This window comes from Lissotriton helveticus, chromosome 12 (assembly GCF_964261635.1).
Source record: "Lissotriton helveticus chromosome 12, aLisHel1.1, whole genome shotgun sequence".
Taxonomy (NCBI): domain Eukaryota; kingdom Metazoa; phylum Chordata; class Amphibia; order Caudata; family Salamandridae; genus Lissotriton; species Lissotriton helveticus.
Genome location: NC_136073.1, coordinates 768776376 through 768803202, shown reverse-complemented (window position 1 = coordinate 768803202; position 26827 = coordinate 768776376). Strand labels below are relative to the sequence as shown.

The following is a 26827-nucleotide window of genomic DNA, read 5'->3' as shown; positions in this document are numbered from 1 at the left end:
CAGGATGTGTTCACCAGAATTAGCAACTGTTAGCTCCTCCCACTTGTTGACTGTGCATTTTCTGTATGACCTTACATGTACCTAAAACATACTTCTTGTACTTGTACCGCCTTCTTTTGAGCCCCTGTGTGGGTATAAAAGGAACAAGCTCCTTCCATTCAGTGTGCTACTTCATACATTACCGAAGGGTGTTGTGTGAACGTAGTTCCAGCTCATGAGGTTAATAAACTTTGTATTTTCTATTCCAGTTTCTGTGCCAACTTCTATCCTATTGGTGTGAGGACTTGTGCAGAGAAGGGTGAACCCCTAGCACTGGTAGGCCTTACTGAGGCCCACCACCACAGCTTGGTGCGAACCCATATGCCTATGTGGAGCATCATTATGCCACCAAGAGCTTTCATGGGATGCCCCACTTTGCGAGCTTCGCCCAAAGAATGTTACGATCGATGCCGTCAAAGGCTGCACTGTAATCAACTAAGCAGGCGTAAAATGGTGGGGAGGCGACTTCTGTTGCTCGTGTTGCCAGATAAGACAGAGTGATAGCATTGTCCAGCATGGATGAGTTGGGCTGGAATCCGGTCTGGTGTTGCGGTATAATATGTTTTTTGTTTATTCAGACCTCTAGTTCTTTCACGAGCGCATTTGCAAACGCATTCCCATCAATTTCCAACAAGGCAATCAGTCTATTGTTCTCTGGTTGTGATGCATCCCCCTTTTTGCAGATGGAATGCAAGATGGAGCCTTCCCAAGATTCCGGCACGGTTGAAGTAAGAAGGCATTGATTAAACAAGCTGTGCATATGAGTGGCCCAGAATTCTCGGTCTTCATGGAAGATGCTGCCGGGTAGGCATTTGGTCCTTGTGCCCCATCCTTCCGGATGCCCTTTAGGATAAAGAGGGTTTCTTTTTCTGTTATCACCGTGTGGGCTGCCTTGGGTTCGCCTAGGTGATTGCCCTCTACCTCCATGGGATTATCCAATGTTATTACTTGGTCGACATAAAGCTTTGTTGCATGAGCTCTCCTTTGTTTGCAGGTACAGCCTTTTCTGTGAGGACTACGCCATGGAGGCTGCTGAGGTATCCCCTAAATGTCCTGGGTTTTTTGGGCGCTAATAGGGTGTAGATGTATTTCCAATTCTCTACTATATGGTTCTGTTTCGGCTGCCAGATCATTCTGTTGTGCAATTTTCTAACAGTTTGCAGTTTTTTTTGTCCATACGCACTTTTTCATCCTATGCTGTGACTCTGCCTGACGGCACCTCTTTTTGCTCGCTTCAAGCTCCTTACTGTTGTGGAGGGTGATGGGCCCCTTTCCAGTATGTCTTCTTTTATATAAGGGTGCACTTCCTCCACTCACCACATTAAATTGTGAAACCTTTGTTTCTGTCCAACTAGTCCCAATGCCGGTTATAGATATAGCCTGCTTCCATTGGCTGTAGCTGGCCTGACAGGAAAGTCCCCATGTGATTATTTTTTTTGGTGCCAAGTCATTGGTTGCAGCGAGCATTTGGTCGGATGGAAGATACACCTCGTGCATTATAGCATTTAGATTCACAAGGATGGATAGTGGATAAGGGTCGCTCGCTGTAGAGTGGTGCACTCTAAATTTTTTACACCTCATCAGCAAGACTTTACTCAGAAAGATGTAGTTGAGCGTGGAGATGTTTTAAAAGGTGTGTTGAGTTTTGCTGTTTGGCGGTCTTGTATGGCTTGCGCTCCCCAGGCTAAATTCATTGATGCAGGCCTTCAAAATTCTCCGCCCCTCTCCCCTTTGTTTTGATCTAGGCAGAGGAGATCTCTCAGGTTAAAGTCCTCCTTAATGATGCACTCATGGTCTGGACGTTCATAAAGATATTCTTTGATCAGGTCTGTGATTATGTTAATGTTCTTGAGTTTTTCTTTCTTTTTTTGGATTAACATCAAGGTTAATTACTGCAATGGTAGTTGGTATTCCATTTAGGGTTAATCCTGTTATGTTTATAATCTGGACATTGGATGAGTGCGTGGGCCATTCTTTAGCTCGAACTTGCAGGTTAAGTTTTATGTGGATCGAAATCCCACCAGTGGGTCATCCAAAAATGTTTTTCTTGTGTGCCAGTGTATGAAACGCCTGAAAGCCATTAATCGAGCTTGGTGTTGTCAGCCATGTTTCCTGAAGGCATAGGATATCTCCTGTTTGAAGGAGCTTCATTGCGTATTTGTCGGTTGTAGTTGTTCTGAACCCAGCAACATTCCAGCTTATTATTCTAATCCTGGATCTTCTAGGTTGTTCCGTTGGTCCTTTAGTGTTCATTGTCTGTACGTCCCTCGAGATCTGGTGATGTTGATGTCCATAAGAGGTCAGGTGCTTTCCTGTGCTAGAGCTGTGCCCTCCCGTTTGTATGCAGCGCTGCTGAGATCCAGGCCAAGTCGTCTGATTTCCTTGCATCATCGGTTGCACATGCCTCTGTACAGTATCTGATTCCGCCACTCTTATAAAACTGGATTTTGATGTTATTCTCGCAGCTGTGATTTAGGATCGGTTTAGTGCCTCTTCGATTTGTGACCTCTGCAGTAGGATGTGGGGGTATTTCTCCATTGTTCAATTGTCTACACGTATCCCCCACTCCATAAGTGTGTCTTTTTCTGCCATGATGTTTCAAATGTCGACCCAGCTTGTCCACTTTGTCAGAGTTGACACTCTGTGGCTAACCCAAGTGTAGTTCTTGAAATGCATGGATGCAAACTGTGCTGTTGTGAAGTATGCCAATGAAGGTATGCTCGACAGGAGAGTTGAAGAGGATGAAGCATGACACCCCTTGGGATATGTGTGAGGGCCCTTGCCCCTAAAAAGAGCACTACCCTGGACTTTTATAGACTCTCCAAACCAAGAGACCTAGACCTGCATGCAGGAACTATAACCCGCTTCAGCCATGTGTTTTTTGCTCATGCTAAGAATCTCCCTGCCTCCGATTTTGAGCTGTTCCCACTTCTTGGCATTCAGCCGCGGCCCGTGGAGGGAGTTCCGTGGGGCAGAAAGGCGGGGCGGGGAGGGGCAGGGTGGGGGTGCTGAACACTGGAATATGGATAATGTGAGGTAAGTAAACAATTTAATAAATAAAACGAATTTCGTAGCGCCCTCCCCGGGCCGCGGCTGTTGTCATTTGATGCTAGAAAATGAAGGCTAGCCTATTCCTTTGAAATGATTTCATATTCTTGCCATTTGAAGGTCATTTCACTTTTCCTTTTGAGCACAGACTAGACAGCTACATGTAGTTTTTTTAAAGGATGAATCAGATTACCCTATTTGAAATTTATGAGCATTAAGGTATAAATGTGATCTTGCTCCACTCACTCATGTTAGGGGAAACTCTGCTTGACTGACCCTGTAATTCACCAACTCAAATATTTTTTTTATATTGTTAGTAACCCCTTTTCAGATTTCAATTGGTGAAAAAGAAGCCTGTCTGACAATATTATTCTGGCACGCAAAATGATGGGGCTCCCCTGCAGAATGTGATGTGTGGCCCCTGAGTCTGACACATAACAAAGACATTCATTGACCTTGGACTAAATGGGTGCCCTAATGTGTGCCCCCCCCCCCTCCCCCCCCACACACACACACACACCGCCCACACAACCTGATCAAACCTTTATCCCCTAAATATGGCACACAAATACCTGCTTCTTTACGGGCCAATCATGTCCATAGTTGAAGTCGCAGACACCCCTTGGCTTGATTCTCCCAACCCTCCTTTGGTTTCATGGTGCGATTTTAAGTCTTCAAATCACACAAGCAAAAGCACAAAGTCTCAAACACATTAGAAATGCATCCGAAAAATAAACCATTAAAAAAAAAGTTTCCACTGAAAAGCAAATTCACCGCACTGCCCTGGACCTTAGAGGCACAGACAGGCATGTCAGGAAAACCTTTCAATTTCCTATTAGGAGAGTATTGAGAGGCAGCAGTTCAGCGCGAGAGGTCAAAGGTAGGAAGTGGGGGGGGGGGGGGGGGGCGCTGCGCACACAAAGAGACAAGGGGTGGCAAACACAGGATGAGAACCTATCAACCGGCGCACCTCTGAGGCCTGCCCCCACCTGCCAGTCACGGCTGGGAACACAGCAGCGGTTCTGGCTTATTAAGCAGCGAGAGCCGCGTGCTCCCTTTCTCTCCCTCTCCCGTGCACACACATATGTGTGCGCTCACCCACACGCAGCCATTCTATTTTTAATAACTGTGACAGGGTGATTTTCAGAAGCAGAAAAATCCCCACCACTGAAGAAGCATCCCTGGGTTGCATTTCCCTCTGTTCTGCTGCAGTCCGCTCGTTTTTCGGATTTTTTTTTCCTTTTCTCCTGAGCCCTCTTTTCTCTCACTCCATTTATGTCACGGGAGGAGGGGCGGACGAGGGAAGCGAGCTGCCCAGGTACCCAGTGGAAAGCTAGGACGGGCAGAGAGGTGAGCGCGCGCCAGGCGGCCACCCTTGAAGACACACACGGTCCTTCCGGCACCTCGGGCGTCCAGCTGCCGCCGCCATGGTGAGATGATCCCGGCGCCCACAATGACGGGCCGCGTCCCCCGCCCGTCTCCTCGCAGGTAAGGCTCGGCGGGCGTCCCCCGCCTCGGCAGAAGTTTTCTAAGTGGGGCGCCGCACGAAGGGGTGTCAATATCGTAGTGCGAGTGTATATGTTTTAACATCTCCCACTGTATTATACATGTATGCTAGCGCTATGAAGCTGCTTCCGTGTGTCACGTTGGCACTATACGAAGCAAAGGAATACTTGACGAATATCTAAATAACGCTTTAAAGGCGCTATGTCCTATTGATGGATATTTCTTGGCACATCTCCTCCCCCCTCCGAAGTAATCCCCATTGTCCACATTTCCGGGTTAATACTGGGCAAAACTCCTTGTAAGCAAACGTTCCCATGGTGTGAGTGAACAATGAACCACCCACTTGCGAGCGTCTGAAAAAACACTTTCCGGTGACCCCCCGCCCAATGTGATGGGAGCCTGATTTTAAAAAAATGTATAGAAATGGAGCGAAACTGCAATTTGTCGAACTTAACGAAACACAGCAATGAAAATATCTGTATTGTGAGGTATTTGTATGTTATTGCAGTGTTGATTCTGTACAACACCCACGCAACCCTTTGAACACTCAAAAGCGCCATGTAGGGTAAGATGTCAAGGCGCTAGGGTCCAGGGAAGGAAGGCTACAGTGAGTTTTTAGAAGCAGGATGCGGGCGAAACGTGTGTCAAAAATGCAAGTACGTATGTGTGAATATTTTGCATTATTTTAGAAATAGAGTACTTTTCGGTACAAACATTAATACAGGTAACTGTTAATCGGCACACATGAGGGAAACATTCATAGCAGTTGATACCCATGTTAAAAACAGTCTGCATACGTGATGGTGTACATTTGTGTGTGCGTGGTGTGACATGCCACCAGGGTACGCCACGCGGGTGCGCATACAGATATGTTCTTAGTGAATGGTCTGAATACTTATAATTGCCCCTGTGTACGGGTGCACGCTAGTTACATGTGCAACTATATAGATGCATTAGGACGAGCTGGGAACATTGGTGGAACATGGTGTTATTGGCCTTAATAACCAATTAACTCGAAAAAAACGAAGGAAGAAGAGAAAACATGAAATGTGACTGATCGGGGCCAGTCTGATCTGGGAGGCTTTTCTAGTTTCTTCGAAATTGCAAAGGCAGAGACGAGGAAAAAAGGCAGAGTTTACCATCATAAAAAAAATCTCCCGAAGGCACATCTAAGATTGTTGTCATGGCAACCGCAGGGAAGCAGGGGTGCCTGGGAAAAAAAGGGCCACGACTTACACATACACTGTGTGGGATTTATTAGCTTCAGTTATATTCATGGAGAGAAATTCTCTGTGTTGGAGCTTCACGTAGAGACGTTTTTCAATAGAAAGTGTTTGCTCAGCTGAGAGGGGCTGGGGTATACGTCCCATCTTTACATTGGCGTGACACAGCATCCCCGGCGCTTCTCGAGGCTAAGTTCAAGATCTGCGGTCCTAAAGAGGCTGATCGCCAGCTCACAGTGTCAAGAGTGATATAATGCGATGCTATATGATGTCACGTTACGTTATATTGCATTATTTATGTTAGTTTATGGTATGTCTTGGTATGATAAGTTATTTTTTGTTTGTTATTTTATATCATATTTGGTCAATTGGTGGCAGGTTTTATGTTTTTTCCTATTCTATATTATGATGCTATGTTAGTGCAAACCATGCTATATTATGCCATGTCCTGGTAAGTTATGCTATGTTATTTTAAAATTATATTGCAACATTTATATTAATGCGTACTCCACCTACGTGGGGCACCGAAGCACTTGCCTACATGGGCAGCGAGCTACGCCATGTAGGTGGGGAAGGGTGTTGTATTTGTAATGTATGTTATGACCCTAAGTGGGAGGTGTTTCTGTTTTGTGTCTGATTACCACCTAGGTGAGGTTATCATGTTATGGGAAGCAGCGCATAGCAGTGTGTTGGATGATGACGTGTGAGTGACAGACGAGCAGTTTTATTGTTTCTAGCATGGTGAGAGCTTTGCAGGTCCCTGTATGGTGCTCCTTATGACTATAGCCCAGTGCTTAATTTGAGCCAGTGGTTTCCGGTACTCAGCACCACCACTTAATCATGAACATTGGTGCTTCTAGAGCAAACTCGACCCAAAGGTATTAGAGCATGGAAACATTCCTTTTTGGTAGGCACAGGAGTTCTGTTTTAGGCGGCGCTTACAAGGGAAGGTTGGCGCAAGCTGCCTCCTGACGAGAGCCCCAGCACTTTAAAATATATAAATTAAGTTAATTAACCACTGCTATAGCCTGCTTAGCTGGTCACTGCACTGGGTTGTCCAATGTGAGATTTTACGTCTTGATGCGGTCCTGGGGTGCATGGTTGGACGGAGGGAAAAATGGAGCAATCAAACGGGATTGGCATATTTACCATCATCACATACCTGAGTGTCATGATGGTTTGCGGTGAAAGTTATGTTGTGTCATTTAGTGATGTTATAGTTTGTTAGGTCGCTCTTTCTTCTTTAAGTTATTGTATAGTAAAATATGATATGTTATTTTGTGATGTTTTGTAAGTGATACGTGGAGCACTATACCCGTATTAGGGCAACCAAGCCCCTTTTCACACACTAGAGTGGGCAATGTATCAGGGATTCTGCTTAGAAACAGAACTATGCTGGGACCATAGAACATCATTACATAGGAACTGAGTCACCATACCACATCAGTACCTATGGGCCCATATCCAGACTCATAGTGCCTTACGTGCTTTCCTAACCTTTCCAGAGAAACCAGTCAATTGGCACCCTAGAAGTCAACAGTATCGGCCCTCTCAGGGATCGCGGTAACAGGCCATCACCTTTCGTTCTCTCACTCATACATATCCACAACAAACAGAAAAGAGACGCGAAAAAAGCTTACAATATTTATTGAAACTATCGTCCTCTATTTTGTAATAACTGCGCTGCAATTAAAAGCCATATACAGTTAAAAAAATGTAATTATCATAATCAACAGACTATACAGAATGAAAAGAAGCCCTGTTATATTGAGAGAGAGATCTGCCTAAGCCTATCCTCACTATAGAAACACAGTGTTATATTATAGATCTTTGGGATTAGTGGGGGACCCCATACATAGGTAGTTGATCTACATCTCAGGCAGCGGAGCTCTCTCTCGTCTTGGGGCCTTTGCTCTGCGAGAATTTGTCCCGTCTGTTTTCAAAACAAGTCCCAGCTTATATTTCTAAGAATTACATGTTCAAAGCAGCAGCTGTATTTTTCCATTATGTCTAGGTGTTAGGGTCCAACCAAAAACCTTGTATGAAATGGTCCTTCTGAATCCCAACGAAGAACTAAATATATCAAAACCTATTTGGAATAGAAAGTTGTAACACAAAACAAGCATGTTATTTTATAATCTGTGCAAAGCAAATTTTGGCTATTACAAGCAGTTAGGCTAACTTGAAGAAGGAAACACAGTGGGCCTCTAGGATATACACGACACCCTACCTTTGGTCAGCACTGTGATGCACCATGATCCTCGGTCTCAACCGATGCTGAGAAAGTTGCTGGGCAACCTGCATCCATGTTATTAGAGACAGTATTTAGTGATCCATGGGCTGATGCACACATCTTCTCGGGTAGGAGTGGCTCATAGCTCGCATAATGAAGAAGTCATAGGCCTATGGACAACTCTGAAAATGGGTAGCCAATGGACTCATCAGTAGGGTAATGTCCACGGGAGTACCGTCTACAAGGCCAAGCAAATATCCAGTGCCCATTCAAAGGGGCACCAGAGGCAATGCAGTGAAACACGGGTTGCACGTAGGTAAACCAGATGGGTCGGAATGACAGTGACCAATCAAGGTCCAGTTTCCGGAGCAATAAGATTTCAAATAATTGAAGCATGCGCTCATGACACGGCTGGGGCGGTGGTAATGCCAGTGGACTTTCAAATGGAACTTCCATAATAGGGGGGGGGCACACATAGATACAAAATGCCACAAATGAGGATAATAGCAGCAGGAATCCACAGAACACACTGGAAAAAAGGGAATGAATGAAAGCCGGTATTACTCCAAAGATTGTTTGGAATGAACTGACAAAGCCAGAGCCCAAAATCTTAAAAAAGATTGCAAGGCCAGCAGCATTAGATACATTAACAATACGCTGAACTTATTCGCCAGAATGTAATGGGAGGTTTGTGTTTAACAAGGACTGTATCTCACTCGATGTCCTTGCAACTTGTAATTCAAAGTTTCTAGAGCAGATGTGAGGGCTACTTCTTTTTGAAACAATAATGCTTTGATCTGCTTAGCTAGTTAAAATCTGCCTTCAAAGTTGGAATGGAAGGCCATAACAGACTATCCATAACCCCTTGCGTGGTAGGGGAAGGATGTTATTGCAGCACAAGACTAGCTGGGAGATAGACTAAATGTAGGGGATACCAGCTCACATTCTGCAGCAGTCTTGATCACTAAGCATTAAAAAACTTCCATTTTAAAGGAGAGTAATAAGTGGGAGCATGGGGGGAGCTAGTATTCCAATAAGATAGCAGGCCAAATTGCTACTGAAGCATTACATTAGCCATGAATAGTCACATGTTGGGGGGGCGTGGCTAGCAGCCAACTGAGATGGTCGCTGCCTAAAGCGGCTCCCGACCTCCGCCCGTAAATCCTGACACTAATCCGCACAGCACACGGACGGACCCCCTGAAATTCGGGGGGCAATCTGCCAGCGGACCTCAGTGCCTGCTTGGGGGCCGGCGGCTCTCGGCCGATCGCTGTAAACGGTTCACACAGCGAGGAGTGGAGCGCCAGAAGCTGACCAAAATGGCGACCGTATCGGAGCCCGGAGTGCGTACCCGGCGATGCCTGCAGCCCGGGGAGTAGGAGGCACTGTCGCAGCGGAATCTACCCCTACCCGAAGCGAACTTGAACCGGAGGAGGCGCGCTCCGACCCGGACCCGGAGGGTTCGGCCCCCAGCTCTGGGTGAGTCCCGATACGCCCCTTATCTGCCCGAGCAACCTACGGGACTCCCCGGCTTCTGGGCCCTGTTGGAACCAAGCCCTGGCTGACGTCCGCCGCCTTCAACGCCAGGCGCGGCCTTAGCGAGCCTCACACTCCCACCACTGAGACCCCACCTGTGAGCGGCGTGGAGGAAGGAGGCCGGGCAGAGGACCGATTGACGAGCGCAGCCCTGACCCAGCCGGGTTACCTGACCACGCGACCCCCCGGCTTGGGGCCTACATAGGATTCGGGATCAGGCCCGCCCGACCATTGAAGATCGGGGAGTTCCCGACTGCACCTCCAGCGTGGGTTGGGGGACCGCTGCCGGCCTGGGTGCACTCGACGACCTTACACCGAGCCACTGACCGCCCCCCCCTGACCTTGAACGTGACCGGTGTTCGTGGGTCTCCGGGGCACACCGGGTGGTGGCGGACCTGCTCCCCTATTGGCAGATTGGGGCCCGAGACTGCAACGGGAGGCGGCACTTCTTGACGATCACACAAGCCGGAATCTGTGGGCCACGACACGGGACCCACCAACGGGAGTTTTAACGGTGCCAAGGCGCACACAGCGGTGCTGCTCAACTGGAGAAGACACCTGAGAGCAGTGAGATCGTTGTGTACCTGGCGCGCAGTTACCCCAGGACCCACACCGCTCGCCCAGGACCCTGAGTGTCGCCATTGACAACGAATCCAGAAACTATTAACAAGGGCCACAAGTAAGACGGCAGAGCCGACCCGCACAACCGAGAAGGACCTGCGTCTAGGACCCACGCCGCACTGAGCTGATCGGACCCCCTGAAAGACACGCGAACGTGGGGACCAGTGTGAACCGAGAGGCCCGTGGTCGCTCTCAACCAGGGACATAGCTGACTGTTACCAACCAAGCGGCATATTTCGTTGGGACCCAGACACACCCGACCCGACGCGAGATGGGGAAACCCAGGGGTACGAGGGGAGACGGCCCCCCACCCACCGAAACACCTGAAGATGTCCTTCAGACCCCGACGGACCTACAACAGATGCAGGACCGTATCCTGGAGGCCATCGCTGCCACCAAAGACGCTCTGCGTCAGGATATTGCGCAAGTCTCGACAGGATTGGGTCTCTTGCGAGCTGATCACGGAAAGCTTGCAGATAGGGTCAAAGACACCCTAAAGGACTTAGCGCCAGCACATAAGACCATGGAGGGGCGACTCTCGGAGGCTCTGGAACGTATACAGACCCTGGAAAGACGGGCAGAGGATGCCGAAAATCGCAGCCGGAGGAACAATGTGCGCCTGGTGGGCCTTCCGGAGAAAAAAGAGGGATCTGACATGGTGGGATACCTGACTGACTGGCTGAGGGCGGTGGTGGCCCCTGAGGGCCTTTCGCCCTTTTTCACATTGGAAAGAGCACACCGAGTTCCAGCCAAACCCCCAAAACCGGGCCTTCCGCCTCGCCCAGTGATCATCAAACTGCTGCACTACAAAGACAGGGATTGGCTTCTACAGAGAGCCCGGGAAAAGGGCCCCTTCCAAGTGGACAATAGTAGAGTCACGCTGTTCCCGGACTACACGTTCGAAACGCAGAAGCTAAGGGCCTCTTTCCTCTCCATCAAAAAAGAGCTGCGGACTGAAGGCATCCAGTATTCGCTCCTTTTCCCGGCCAGACTTAGAGTCATAGTGGACGAAAAGTCGTTGCTCTTTTCCACGACGGCGGACGCATGGGCCTGGTGGGACACTTACAAAGCGGGCACAGACGGGGCCCGTTATAGAGCGGAGGAGGAACGTCAGAAACAGCTGGTGAGGAAACCAAGGAGGCACCGAGGGCGAGACCAGAAATCCAGGAAACCTACGGAATTCCAAACGGAGGACGAGAGGAGAGCAGCGTTGCAGGCGGTAATGGATGTCTCGGGCTCAGCGCTCGCCCAATCTGGGAGAGTCTCAGGCACAGATGAACCAGGTACGGGCTCAGAGACAGAACACTCGGAGTTTAGCGACTTGAGGGGCCCGACGGTCACGCCACAGACATCGGAGAACATTATTGAGGGCTGAGAAATTGAGCGGTTGAGCTTCTCCTGGAATTGAGGCTATTGGGACTCCCGCTGTGAACGCCCGAGCAGGAGGCTGTAAGACTGACAAATTGTGAGTGCTATTGCGTATTGTGGGGCGGGGGGGGAACTGGGATTTTAGTACTCGCACCTAGCACACTCCCCTTAGGGCCCTTACGGCCTCCGTAGTGCAGACTGCGGATTAGTAGAACTTGTGAGCACGTTTGCTCGTTCTTAGTTTGGATGGGAGCTGCTCTTTCGGGGTTAGGTCCTGTTCTGGGGGAGGGGGGGCCTGGAGAAGTTGAGGGGACTCAAGGCGTAGCGATGGGAGGGGGGAAAGGGGAAGTTTGTTGGGGGGAGGGATCAGTGTCACGCCTGATGCCAGGAGACGATATTTCTGTGACTTGAACCGGACACTGTGGGATAATGGCTAATGCGGGATTGATAAAGTGTGTGTCATGGAATGTGAGGGGGTTGCACACTATGGCGAGGAGGCACAAGATCCATGCCTATCTGGTTCGCAGGGGGGTACAAATTGCATTTCTACAAGAAACCCACCTGACGAAAAAGGAAGGGACTGCGCTACAGCGTAGATGGAGAGGGATATTGTTCGCCACCACATACTCTGCTTTTGCTAGAGGGGTATTAATATGGATACGCGCGGGCACTCCTTTACAAGTAACCAGACATACAATAGATCCTGAGGGGAGGTTTGCGATAGTCGAAGGTACGCTTAGAGGCCGACACATAGTACTTGGCAGTATCTACGCACCCAATGTTGACCAAGCAAACTACTTTTCTAGACTGTCCGGGGAACTGGCCACTTACCTCTCTGGTCCTGTTCTGTTGGGGGGGGACTTCAATTCCATAGAGGACACGATATTAGATAGGTCGCATCCACCACTGCACTCATCCCCAATACATAGACTAGCGAGATGTAGGATAGATTGGCAAGGACAATGGGGACTAACAGATGCATGGCGTATCCAACACCCGATGGAGCAGGACTATTCATTTTACTCTAGCCCACATGACCTCCATGTCCGCATTGACACCTTTTTGTGCTCCCATGCGGTACTTCCAGTAGTGACAGGGACTGAATATCTAGCGCGCACGCTGTCTGACCATAACCCACTACTCCTGACGCTGAACTGGATGGCTGAGACATTGCTGATTCCGACGTGGCGGTTGTGGCCAGACACGCTCGATGACCCGCCCTTCCGAGAAGAACTGAAAGAGAAAATCTCCCAATACAGAGAACGAGGGATCCACTACGACCAGAGCAGTGGAGTGGAGTGGGACGCCTTTAAAGTTGTAGTAAGGGGGCATTGTATAGGGAAGCACGCCGGGGTGCGCACGTCTTTGCTAGAGGACCTAGGGAAGGCCGAGGACAAGCTAAGGGGGCCGAACGGACGCGCCCCAACCAGCCCGAGTTGCAGGGGACGGTTAGCGAAGCAAGGGAGGCGGTAGCAGTGGAAATGGAGCGCCTTCGCAGTTTTGATTACAAAAAGTACCTAACGAAATCACACGCAGAGGGGGATAAAACTGGCGCACTCCTAGCCTGGTTGGCGAACCCCATTCGGAGTGGTCACCCGATCCTGGCTTTGAAGGGGGAAGGAGGCCGCATCTGTAGCACGCAATCGGGTATATTGAGTTGCTTTCGAGCATATTACGAAACGTTATACAAAAGCGCGCTGGGAGATCAGGCGGAGGCAATAGACACCTTTCTAACGGAACTACAACTGCCGCAGCTCGAGCGGGCACAGGCTGAGGCGCTAGGGGGCCCGATAGAGATAACTGAAATAAGGGGAGCAGTGAAACGAATGGCACGTAACAAAACTCCGGAAATAGATGGCCTACCCATCGAGTTCTACGGACGATACCTGGACCACTTGGCTCCAAAGCTACAAATGATATATAATGAGGCCAAAGACAGAGGCTGTCTCCCCCGATCGATGAGTGAGGCCATAATGATTCCCCTGCTCAAGCCGCGTAGAGAGAGCACAGACCCAGCGTCTTATAGACCACTATCCATGTTAACAACGGATTATAAAATACTGAGCACTATATTAGCCGCCAGATTAGTAACCCACATGCAAGACCTAGTTCATAAAGACCAGTCCGGATTTATACCCACCCGTAACACAACCCACAACATCCGCAGACTGCTCAAACTGGTGGACAACCCGCCCCCAGGAGCGAGGACTCCCCTCGTGTTAGCTGTGGATATGGAGAAGGCTTTTGACAGCCTTGAGTGGGAGTATTTATACAGAGTGATGCGGAGGTTCGGCCTCGGGATGGATACATCTCATGGACGAAAGTGTTATACACGGCGGCAGGGGCGAGGGTGAAGGTTGGCACCCTGGTCTCACATCCATACCAGGTGCATCGGGGTACCAGACAGGGGTGCGCACTCTCTCCCCTGCCATTTGCACTGGCGGTGGAACCACTGGCAGCAATGGCCAGACGGGGTACCTATTATCAAGGGTTGGACTTTAGAGGGACACAACACTTTATCTCACTGTACGCGGACGACATTCTCCTTTATCTGGAGGATGCCGAGAGGGCCGTGGAAGGTGCAGAGAGGCTGCTGGCTCCCCTTCCCCCTTCGGAAAGGGGAGTTCCAACCTCCGGCTCGTCCACTGCTTAGATGGGAACCTGACTGTATGACCTACCTGGGGGTGCACATTTACCACGAGCCGGTGAACATGCTGGAGGGCAATGTGGGCCGCTGTATCCGAGCACTCCGGTCCAACATGCCCTTTTGGTCCACCCTGCCTCTGTCAGTGGCAGGTCGAGTGGCTCTTTTAAAAATGATTGCATTGCCGCGATTGCTGTATTTCTTCAGGACTCTCCCCATCTGGGTGCCTAGAGCAATCTTCCAACAGTTGAGGACAGTGATAATTTCGTTCTTATGGGGAAAGGGCAGGTGCAGAATCGCGTTGACAACACTGACCCGCACCAAAGACGAAGGGGGACTAGCGGTCCCGGACTTCCAGCTATACTATTTGGCGGCCCAACTACAAACGTTTACACAGGAGGTGGCGAGAGCGTTTCGTGGACCGGAACAGGAAAGGGAAGACGGCACCCCCCGCCACGTGCTGTCCTATATCGTGTTACACCAAAAGCTAGCGCTCAGTGGACTGTCTCAAGAGGAACGAACGTTCCGACTATGTTGGAACCGCTCAAGGGTGCGAGCGGGAGTGCAACACCCATATGCACCCGAGGTACCACTGGGCATGGTGACTGCGTTCCCCCATGGGGGTGACTGGTCGAGGCTCCAGCTGTGGGAGGAGGCGGGCTTACAGATGGTGGGGGATCTCTACGAGGATGGCGTACTGACCCCATACCGGACACTGCAGGAGTGCTATGACCTCCCGAGAGGAGATTATCTCCTACACGCGGCGGTGGTGAGAGCCGTACAAGCGCACTGGGGAGAAGGGTTGCTCGAACCACCGACGACACTAGCATGCCAGTACACAATGATGGCAGCGGGCACCTTTAAAGCAGTAACGTGTCTCTACTCAAGAATGTTAAGTGAAACCTTGCAACCGCTGGTGGCGTTGAAGGCTAAATGGGAAACAGATTTACAGAAGGAAATCCCGGATGCTGCGTGGTCCCAACTAGTGCGGAGGGCTAGGAAGAGCACTAGAAACGCGCGATTCCAGCTTATTCACCTATATATTATACATAGGGCCTACCTCACCCCGGGCAAGATTGCACAGTACTTCGGAATGGAGGACGCAGCCTGCCCCAGGTGTAATAAGGTGAAAGCGGATCTGATACATATGCTGAGGACTTGCCCCCACTTACAGGACTACTGGAGGGACATTGGCGCTACGTTGAATGAGGTGACTGAAAGGAACCTGCAATATGATGAGGCTGTTGGCATATTACATTGGTTCCCACATACGCCCAAAAATAAACTATCGAGTAAGTTCATTGACATGGGCCTCATTCTCGCGGAAAGGGAATTGACCAGGAATTTGAAATCCAAAACGCGGCCGACACACCGGAAATGGCTAAACGAATTTCTAAAATGGGCAGCGGCTGAGAGCACGATCAGGTACCAGCTAGCCCGACGTGGATCAGACGAACGAGCACACGACACAGCGATGGCGTGGGAGGCGATGGTGCAGGTGCTGCGAGACAGTACGCTGGAGGAAGAAGGGGAATCGGACCAAGAGGGCCCTGGTGACCATACTGGGTCTACCGCGGGACCGTCACCCACACCAGACATACACATACAGTAAACAACATATTGATTCTGTCCATAGCCACAGGTTCGATCCACTCAGAGTTAGGCGTAGGTGGGGACACTGAGGGAGAGGGGAGGGGGGAGGGCCAGTTTTAGAAAATAGGCCATAGGGAGTTGAGGGAAAGTTGCCCAAGGGGGGGGGAGTAGGGTTGATACACCGAAAAGCAGACAGCAGAGTGCCTCCTGTAAAAGTTAAGTATAAGAGCCGTTATAGCATGCACCGAGACTATGATTATTGCCGCCCGGCCTTCGGGATGTGGGCAGTAAGGCTGTGTATACGGACTAGGTGCAGAAACAAGGGATGGAGGAGGCTGTATAGAAATGATCTCGCACTACTGAAAGTACTGTGATGCTCAATCTGCAATAAAAAACGTTTTACAAAAAAAAATGAATAGTCACATGTTTGCAAATGAGTGAATGTCAGACAGAAGAGTCACATTCTTCTCCAGTAAGGAAGATTTCCTTATCGACGCATTCACAATGATAGGAAAAGGGGAGTGACCATAATTTATGAATAAAGCTGTCTCCTAGGGTCTCATATTTACAGACTGGAAAATGTTTCATGCAAGCTGGGAATTGACATGTTGAAATCTGTAAAGATAGAACACCATGTATTAACCAGGCAGCTGAAGATGTTTTGGCTATGGTAAATGGGAGTTGTTTTAACTTCTCTAAGTGCAACATTTTATAGGTGGCATCTTGCTCAGCCATGAGTTGTTGTTTATGTGTCAGATTAACCCCTACGCTGCTAGGCCTCCCACCATGCTCAGCCTTTTTTTGGCTATTTGAGCTCAACATGCTTAGGCCCCTGTAACTTTTTTCCACATAAGGTATCCACGACAAATGTGTGTCCTTTTATTCCAACATCTTGAATATTCTGAAGGTACCCAGGGTTTGTGGATTGCCCTGGAGGGGGGAGAGAAATTGGCCAAAATACAGCAAATTTTTGTTTTTTTTTCAGATAAATGGGAAAAAATGCGGCAGAGAATAGCATCCGGTTTTATCCCTGCAAAAGGTATTAACAAAGGGTCTATGGTGCTAAAATCACCATCTTCCCAGGTTTCAGGAACAGGCAGACAACCCCACATTTTCTTCACAATTTTGGCATTTTACAGGGACATAGCCTATGTTTCTGTTTTTTTCAAAAAATGCAGGTGCCCCCTATCTATCACAAAACGACCTTGTTTTGCAAGGGGGGCACCTGCGTTTCAGGTCCCGGGTTCGACAGCCATCTAGGGACACCTACCAATCCCAGACCTTTCTGAAAACTAGACACGGGGGGGGGGGGTTAGGAACGTTTGGCTTGCGTGGATCCCCCAATGTTTTCCTACCCGGAATCTAGTGCAAACCTCAAATTTAGCTACAAAATCATATTTTCCTCACATTTCTGTCTGGGATTACTGCACTGGCATAAATGACTTACTACCCAGCATTCCCCTTGGTCTCCCGAGTAAAATGATACCTCACTTGTGTGGGTGGGCCAAGGGCCTGGACTGGGAAGTGCCAAAAACATAGGGATGGAGGGGATAGCACAGTGAGCTCTAAGCGCTATATATTTTTTATATGTTTTTTTAGGCTGACTCTGCATTAGACACCCACACAAGTGAGGCATCATTTTTATCGGGAGACCAAGGGGAACGCTGGGTGGTAGGACATGTGTGCCAGCACGGTGATCCCAGACAGAAGTGTAAGGAAAATATGATTTTTTTTTTGCTAAAGTGGAGATTTGCAGGGGAATCTGGGTAGGAAAACATTGGGGGGGGGGGGGGAATCCATGCAAGACACACCTCCCTGGACTCCCCAGGGTGTCTAGTTTTCAGAAATGTCTGGGTTTTCCCAGATGCCCACCGAGACCAGGACCAAAAAACGCAGGTGACTCCCTCGCAAAACCAAGTCTTTTTGTGATCGATACTTTTGAAGTCTCCATGTTGCGTTTTGGGCCATATCCTGTTGCCGTCTATGGGCCTACCCACACAAGTGAGGTACCATTTTTATCGGGAGATTTGGCGGGATGCAGGGTAGGTGGAAATTTGTTGCTCCCGATAGATTCCAGAACTTTCCATCACAGAACTGTCACCCCATCCTGGATTTTCCTGGGTGCCTAGGTTTAAAAATTGTTCAGGTTTGCTAGGTTTCCCTAGGTGCAGGCTGCGCTGAGACCCAAAATATACAGCTAGGCCCATTGGCAAAAAAAGGTCTGTGCCAAGTGGGCTTTCTGCCCCCGGGGGGGGGGGAGATCGGGGGCTATTGCCCCGATATGCCCCCAAGGGGGGAGCAGAAAGACTGTGGCTATTTTGTTTGGGGGTGGGTGCATTGGCATGACAATTCTGGGCAGCCCCCAGCCCTACACTAAGAAATTTAAAAAATCCCTGGTGCCTAGTGGGCTTGGCAGATCGGAGGCTATTGCTCCCAAATACCCCTTTGGGGAGGGCAGAAGGTTTGTGCCCATTTTTAAGGGTGGGTGGAGGCACTGGCATGCCCATTCTGGGCAGCCCCCTCCCCTACACTAAGAAATAAAATAGTCACCGGTGCCTAGTAGGCTTTCTGCCCCCCTGGGGGGCTGACCCAGGGTCATTGTCTCACCTACCCCCTAAGGGAGGCAGAAAGTCTTCAGTCCCCATTTATGTGGGGTGGGGGAAAGGCTAAGCCCATTGTGAGCAGCCCCTACCCCTCTTTTATAAAAGAAAAGTCCCTATTGTCTAGTGGCTTCGGGGGTAATAACCCCCATCTACCGATCTGCCCCCAGGGGGAATGAAAGACTGTCTCATTTGTGTTTTCGGGAGTGGGGGCATTGGCATGCCCATTCAGGGCCGCCCCCACCCCTATGTATAAAAAAATCCCTGGTCCCTGACTATGCCCATTTATTTATGAGGGAAGCAAAGACCCTTGCCCAAGGGGCCGCTCCCCCCTCCCTGGTGTCTAGTGGTGGATCCCTGCTTGGGGATCGCCCTCCTGCAGCAATCCCCAAGCAGGGTTCGTTTAGAGAGGGGCACCATTGGAAAGGGGATATTCTCCATTTTCCAATGATACCTCTCCTGTCTGTTTCGGTGCTCGGAGGGCTGAGATAGCCCCATGAGCACTGAAACTAAAAGGAGACGATCGGCTCATTTAGTTTCAGTTTCAATGTAATGATGTCAGCGTGCCATACACACAATCATCATTACATTGAAATAAATATGCCACAGGAGGCTGGGAAGCTCTTCCCCACCTCCTGAGGCAAAAAAAGGAAATCCCTCTGCGGTTTACAGCAAAGGGATTTCGTGCTCGTGTGCACATGGCAGAATGGTTCCGTCATGAGCACACAAGCACTGTGGCTCGTAATGGAACCATTCTGTCATGAACATGGAAGGGGTGAAAGGCAAGAAGAGGTAGCTGCCATTTACATAGCGCCAGGGTATGCACCCGTTCTTAAGGTTTTGCAGCTTCCAGCTAAATTGCATGACCGATCTAAGCTGACTTTGCCCCGGATACAATGTCGACATGTCACTTTGCAAAATATCAATTATAGATGACACATTGGTATTCAGATTGTAACTATGAAAATACAGTGTATTAATGCTATTATCAACAACAGCAAGCACCTGATCCAAATTATCTTTATCAAATCAAATATTACTTTATTTCGATGACAAGTATCATAAAAGCATCGAACATGCCTTTTAAAAATATGCTATATACAGATACAAAGTGCCATAAAAAGTCATATCAAGTACATGATATTTTATCAGTCGGGACATAATGACACACCATTTCATCATAATAAAATGTTCCAACTTGATAAAAACATGAGTTAAAAAAAATTATAATTTAAAAGAGTAAAACCCGATGTACATTATATGAGTGACAATGCGTATATATTAATTCAAGAAATATTTAATCTTTCTACTTGTATTATAGTTTGCTCACTGTAGGGCTTATGTAATGAAGTTCGGTCGCCCTTCGTAAAGCATTATGCTTGACTATCCAGGCGCAACTCAAGAATTTGGCCACTCCGCAAACAAAGAGCGTTCTCGCGTCAGATTTTAAGATGCGTAAAGCAGTGTGATGATCGAGAGTACCTACTTTTTTGCAGATTGGTGTTAACCATCTAGACCTTGCCTTTTTGTGCGCAGGACAAGCAAACATTAAATAATTATCTTTATCAATATCTACCATAAAGAAATATTTTAGAATGTGGAGATTTAGGGCCTAATAAAACATCTGATAAATCTCTTTCTTTGGACAGGAGAGAAAGATGTTGTTTCACTGTTGACAGTGTGGAATGTTCCAGCCATTGTTAACACAACGTCCCCACCGAATAGGTGGTAACAATACCTGAATATTGGGAGTGCGAATATATTGGGTTGGGTCTGCTTGCCTTGAACCCAGGTGTGTAATTCATAAAACGAGCATGGCAACCATTTGTGTCTACTGACCACGATAATTACCCGTGAGGACCGAAAAGTGTGAAATTAAATGTACCATTCTGCAACATACTTTTGAGTTGTTCTTCAGTGCAATTTTTAAAAATTGTGTCAATTTTCAAAGCGGGCAGTTGCCGAAAAATTTTGGCCATTCATTTCTTTGGTTCTAGCCAGTCCCAGGCATGTAGTCTGCTCTAGTGTATCATTCAGGAAGATCATTAGTGCTGGGATTAAAAATGCTCAAAAAAAGTTTCTGTCCCCTGAACTTGCCTAAGTTTGGTACCCCAAATCGATTTAATTTCAATGGTGTCCTTCCAGTAGTCATAGCCTTTAATGTCCAATTTAATAACAAACGAAGCTGTATATATTACCTTAGCTTGTGTAAGAATATATTTCTTCAGTGGGCAGGGACTAATTTGAAATATTATGTTGCTGGGTCTGATGTACCATATCCTGAAAAATATGTAATTTTTTCTTTATGTGTTTTGGAACTCCCTTGCTGGGGCGTCGGCAATGTTCCCATTGAGTATAATTAAAAATTGTGCATTGGACAGTGGCTCGCTGTAGAAAATGATGCCTGAAATGATGATAATAGAACATTTCCCCATAATTAGCTGAATTCATGTACAGGTCCTCTGACTAAAAAACAGTATAATAGTCCAGCTCCGAAAGCATGGTGTTTCCAGTTTCAACATCCCAATCATCTGAATGTAACCCAGGTACCTTTACATCGTGCATAGAAACTCGAAACACTTATGGTATCTGCAGGATTTCCACTGGACCGAAAATATCGAAAGGAACTTTATCCTAAACAAATCGATCAGTTACTTGAATGGCGGAAATGTTCACAAGGTACAAGTCTCTTTTTAACTTATGGGAAGAAGAGTGGGGGGGCTAACACCCCATCAACCAGTTCTTTAGCAGAGCGTTCTGGAAGATAGTGGCCATTAATCAGCAAGAAAGAAACAGTCACAAATCCAATCCACAGGAATAAAAAAGCAAGGAAAGTGTAATCCAAGCATACATCCAAGGTGAGGCCAGAGAAGGAGTGTGAAAACGAATGCACTTCTTAGCGGTAGGCGCCCTGCTCACTTGCGCAACGTTGTATAAATATTTGATTTATTCCACGCCTATCGTATTTGCATGCTACCAACATAATGCTTCATGCCACACGGACCCCTGTCCTGCATTAAGAGCTGGCGTGACGTAGAACTTGCGTTTGGGTAACGCGGGCCCCATTTTTAATAATACGAGGACCCCGTGCGCCCCCGCCTTATGTACAAGCTAGCGCGACATAGATCATGCGTTTGGTTCATGCACGTCTTTTCTTTGTAAATACCTAAACACCTGGATTCTAACCCGTAGATTAAGCGCCGGGCACCTTGGTTTGTTTGTTTTTTTAAAATACCCTTAAACAAACAGACTAGAGGAACCGCACACATATATACCCATACCCTCGCCTGCATAACCAGCAGGAGATCTGTACCCACCTGGATACTAACGCCCAAAAGCAAACACGTCACCGTTGTATCCACACTCTTCAGAACTTTAATTTGCAAGAATACCACAAGGTACTTGGTCCACTTTACAAACTGCATGTAGTAAATGTATACTGGTCACAATGCACACTTATATGAGAGAATTATATAATAACCATTGAACAGCCCTACTACGGTAACTATATATAGTGTGTACAGCGTATAAAGAATTCCCATTTTTCTTATTTGCTTATACCTGTTATGACATGTTCAAGTTGAACAATGTGACCATCATCATGAGACCGCTTTTAAAACTGTTTTTAATCGACTAAACTCACATTTACTATCACCACATGTTTTTTGTCTCCACTCTCTTTTTTTCGCCCTGTAGGTACTATTGACCTTACATTCAGTTAATAATCTGATAAAATACCATAAGAGTAGGACATTATTCATCTCCTACATTTTTTTCTAGGTCTGGAAAAAAGCCCCCAGACCCCCCATGGGCACACCAAGAGTCTGAATTATGTCGACCACCTTTTTGAGTGCAAAGGACTCATAATTAGGTCCTCTTTGCACAGCACTGTTTTTATACTGTCCACACACACCAAACTGAATACAGCTACAGTTTAGGGAGTGTGAGGATGACTTTTTAAACCAACTCACATCACCTGAGCACTTTCACTTGGCACCTATCACTGATCACTACTGTAATAACCAGTGGTTCCCTCCAGGTGGAGGAAGCATATAAAAGGGACCCAGTGATGATGCTGTCATGTATCTGATGCAGGGGGAGAAACAAGATAAACCGCCATACAACCTGTTTACGGGAATTAGGATTTTTTAAGTACTGACGGTTAGAACACCCGAGCCCTGGTTACATGTACAAGTGATCCATTCCCCATTGATTATGATTAACTCTAAGGAAGCTGAATGGATCATAGCTCCTTCTACCTCCCCCCACTCTTGATTAAAATACTTTCTTTAAGGATAGCCATCTTCACTGTAGTCTGTATTTTTTCAGTGGAAGCAAAACGCACTTCGGCATTGGAATATAACTGTGATTTATAAGCAACCAGCACTGTTTCACCTTCATTCAAAGTGATATAAGTAAATCCAATTGCACCCAGTAGAACCTGGATAACCAGGTTTGTGGTATTGACACGTGTATGTAAGTGACTTGTAGCAAACAAATCAGATTTTAGTGATCTGAGAGTATTTGTGTGTTCTAATGTCCAGTGTGTAGCAGAAGAATCGAGATGAATTAATTCATAAAGAGGGTTAATGAGTTTGTGCATAATCTGGTATATATGCTCTGCCAAAATTTAGAAATCCTAGCAGGGATTGTAATTCCTTCGATGTATTTGGAGGAAGTAATTGTGCACACTTCTCCAAAAAATGTGGTGCACAACTCTTTCCCTCATGTGTAAACGTATGTCCTAAAAATGGGAAGCTTAGAAAAGCTATATTAGATTTCTTAAAAATTAACTCATAGCCAAGTGCAGTAAATCCCAATATAATGCGATTTACTCTGGCTAAGTATGGGTTTAAAACTGAACTCGGGAAAGACCGAAGTCATTATTTTTGGGAATAATCCTCTGTTTTTGGCACCTTCTTGTTGGCCACAGGAGATAGGGGCTCTCCCAGGACAAGTTGGAAAGGCTAAACATCTGGGAGTTATAATTGACGATAAGTTGAACTATTCCAGTCAAATTAACTCACCGATTTCATCGTCAATAAATACTCAAAAACTGATTAAGAAAGTCCTGCCTTCACCCCTTCTAGTGCGAAAAAAATAGTTATTACCACCTCACTATTGTCAAAAAGTGATATATTTGTCTGTACCTAAATTTGCAAGAGCAATACTTGAGCAAATTACAGACTTTGCAAAATGCTGCAGCCAGGCTTCTCCTAGGAATTCCCAAGTTTCAATGTGTTTCTCAGGCCATTAAAGACCTACATTGGTTATTCGTATAACATTTAAGGTACTCTGTTTGGTCTACAAGGTACTCCATGGCACAGGCCCTCTTTTCCTGAGGCAATCTTTTAAGTGGTACCAGCCCAGTAGAAATCTACGATATCAGTGTGCAAAACATGTGGTTGTTCGTAGATTTAAGAAGACTAAGTGGGGTGGAAGCAGCTTCGTCCTTCAAGCAACTAAAGGCTGGAACTTGCTTCCACTCCATATCTAGGCTGCTACACAACTGCCTGCTTTTAGGAAGGAACTAAGAACCTGGGTATTGAGTATATAAAATTCATCTAGGGTTTATGCAGTTGTGCTCACATCTCTGCTAGTGCCAAGACACACCAGGGTAATCGAGTGCTTTAAAAATTGCTTACAACTTTTACAAAAAAAAAATTGCTTAACATAACATAACAATTTCAGGACTGTAGGCACTCCAGACAACTGGACTTGCCCCTGCAGGCCAACCCTTACTGGCTGTGCGAATAATGTGTGTGAAACAAATTGAGTCAAACGTCTATATAAGACAACTAGAGCTTAGTAAAAAGCCAGTGTTTGCAAAAGGTTAAGAACCACCATATTAGGATAAGGTGTGCCGCCAGCTAGAGCTGGCCAGGTCGCCCCATCATTACTGAGGGGACCCATGCATACAGTTCGTACAGGGATAGTTATGTGTGGGAGGGCACCAAGGAACCAAATATGGTGTTCATAGTAAGACAGTGGTATTTACATGAGAGCATAAGGTCATTAAAGGTTTGGTGCGGCAGATATGGTATATGTATGGAATGTGTTAGTGTTAACATTCTCAGCTGGAAAATCAACCCAGAATAAAAGACTTCAAAGCGGTAAACAGGATCCACTTCTACTACAAAGATAGAAGCACCACCCTTATTAGTAGGTCCATGTTGTGTTACTTGTGCTTTGACTGCAGGCCTGCAATTCATAGGAATAAAAATAGGTTGTGGTACAGCCATAACTAAAACAGTAATGAAAACAAAGCGCAGCACAAAAAATGGGTATGATCCTTTGAAACTTTCAAGCTTGAAAAACCAACAGTAAAAGGTACTTCCAAAAACTGTGGAGGATAAACCCCAAACATCAAGGACATCTCCGCTAGTAGGTGTCAGGGTGTTGTGGATACGCAAAAGCACTACTCAACAGACCCGTGAATAAGTACCAGACATAAGTTGGTTGTTCCATGTTGCAGGGATTCTGCTTGGAAACAGAACTATGCCTGGGACCACAGAACATCATTATGTAGGAACCGAGTCACCATACCACATCAGTACCTATGGGCCCAAATCTAGATTAGCTCATAGTACCTTACTTGCTCTTCTAACCTCTCCAGAGAAACAAGTAAATTGGCACCCCAGAACACAACACTCTAGAATCTCTCAGGGATCGCGGTAGCAGGCCATAACCTTTTATTCTCTCACTCATACGTATCCACGGCCCTGTCATATTGAAAGACAGATCGGCCTAAGCCTACTATTGCTATAGAAACACAGTGTTCTATTATAGACCCTCTGGGATTAGTGGGGGACCCCATACCTAGCATACATAAGTAGTTGTTCTTTGTCTCAGGCAGCGGAGCTCTCTCTCGTCTTGGGACCTTTGCTCTGGGGGAATTTGTCCAGTCTGTTTTCAAAATGGATAACTTCCAGCTTACATGATAAGAATTGCATGTTCAAAACAGCAGAAGGATTTTTCCATTATGTCTGGGTGTTAGTGTCCAACCAAAAACCTTGTATGAAATGTTCCTTCTGAATCCCAACCGAAGAACTAAATATCAAAACACGTGCAACCTATTTGAAAAAGAAAGTTGTAACACAAAACACACATGTTATTTTATAATGTGTGCAAAGCAAATTCTGGGTATTACAAGCAGTTAGGCTAACTTTAAGTGGAAAACACAGTAGGCATCTAGGAAATACATGACACCCTCCCTTTGGTCGGCACAGTGACACAATGACTAACTAAACAATAACATAAATACAAACCAAGCAAATTCAAAATCATTGCTAATGAGCATATTATTTGAAAGGATTATCATTGCAAAACAAGTCCCAGTTTATATGATAAGAATTGCATGTTCAGAACAGCAGCTGGGTTTTTCTATTATGATAGGTGTTAGTGTCTAACCACAGATAGACAGAGTGCAGTGTTTTTCGACCTTGTATGAAATGTTCCTCCTGAATCCCAGCAGAAGAACTAAATAACAAAACATGTGCAGCCAATTTGAAAAAATAAATGTGTAACATAAAGCAAAGGTGTTCTTTTATAACATATGTAAAGAAAATGCTGGCTATTACGTGCAGTTAGGCTAACATAAGTGAGAAAACACAGTGGGTCTCTAGGATATACACAACACCAGCATGGCAGTCTCAGGATTTGATGATTTTTAAAGTATTCTTTTCTGGTACGATAGTTAATCTGGAACAATTCAAGACTGCAACACATCCAGACTATATAGACTTCCTCAAATACAAGCTCTGTTATCGAACAAGTGTTCCCCTGTTTCATTGATAATCGTTCACAACTCAGCTTCCTCTCTTATTACGGTACGACTTTAAGCTTGCCTTTGACCATGTACAGCGCTCTGCTTCCTTTTGACTAGGTTTGCGAAATAGAAACAGCATATGCATACATACATAAGTACATCTTCTAACCTTTAATATAGATAATCCTAAAATTCAATACACAGTTACAACTTACATTTTTACCCGGCCCATCAATACAAATGTATTTTTTTAAATTGGTTGGTATCTACAAATAATTCTGCACTCCAATTAAGCATTTCTACTAGTCCCTCCATGAGTCTTTTTAGAATAAGTTACGAATAGTGCTTAAACTTTGAGTCCCCAGAAATGTACTAGGGTACGGGTACTCACTAATGGTCCTTTAAAGCTACTCTATGCAGTATTTCATTGTAAGCAACGAGTACGCAAATTAGTTCCAGGTACATTATATGCACATTAGTCACATGAGTATTTATTTTTGAATCCTCAAATATCCAAATGGGCATGCCATCAACCATTGTGAGCAATTAAACAGGTATTAGAGGGTTCCCTCTTGAGCCATTCGTCATGGGGGAATATTTGGTCTGCAAGTCTGTAGTCTGGGTCAAGGGCTACAGCCATTGTTCGGC

The 26827-nt window shown here is 46.6% G+C and overlaps 1 protein-coding gene across 1 annotated transcript in view; it reads left to right on the top strand.

Annotated features, from left to right (window-relative positions):
* The first annotated feature begins 4354 nt into the window (after positions 1–4354).
* The window catches only part of KCNJ9 (potassium inwardly rectifying channel subfamily J member 9), a 179472-nt gene continuing 156999 nt past the window's right edge, over positions 4355–26827 (top strand). Inside the window, exon 1 of the mRNA XM_078669463.1 lies at positions 4355–4575. The gene's annotated coding sequence lies outside the window, so the exon portion shown is untranslated. The remainder of the gene's footprint in view (positions 4576–26827) is intronic.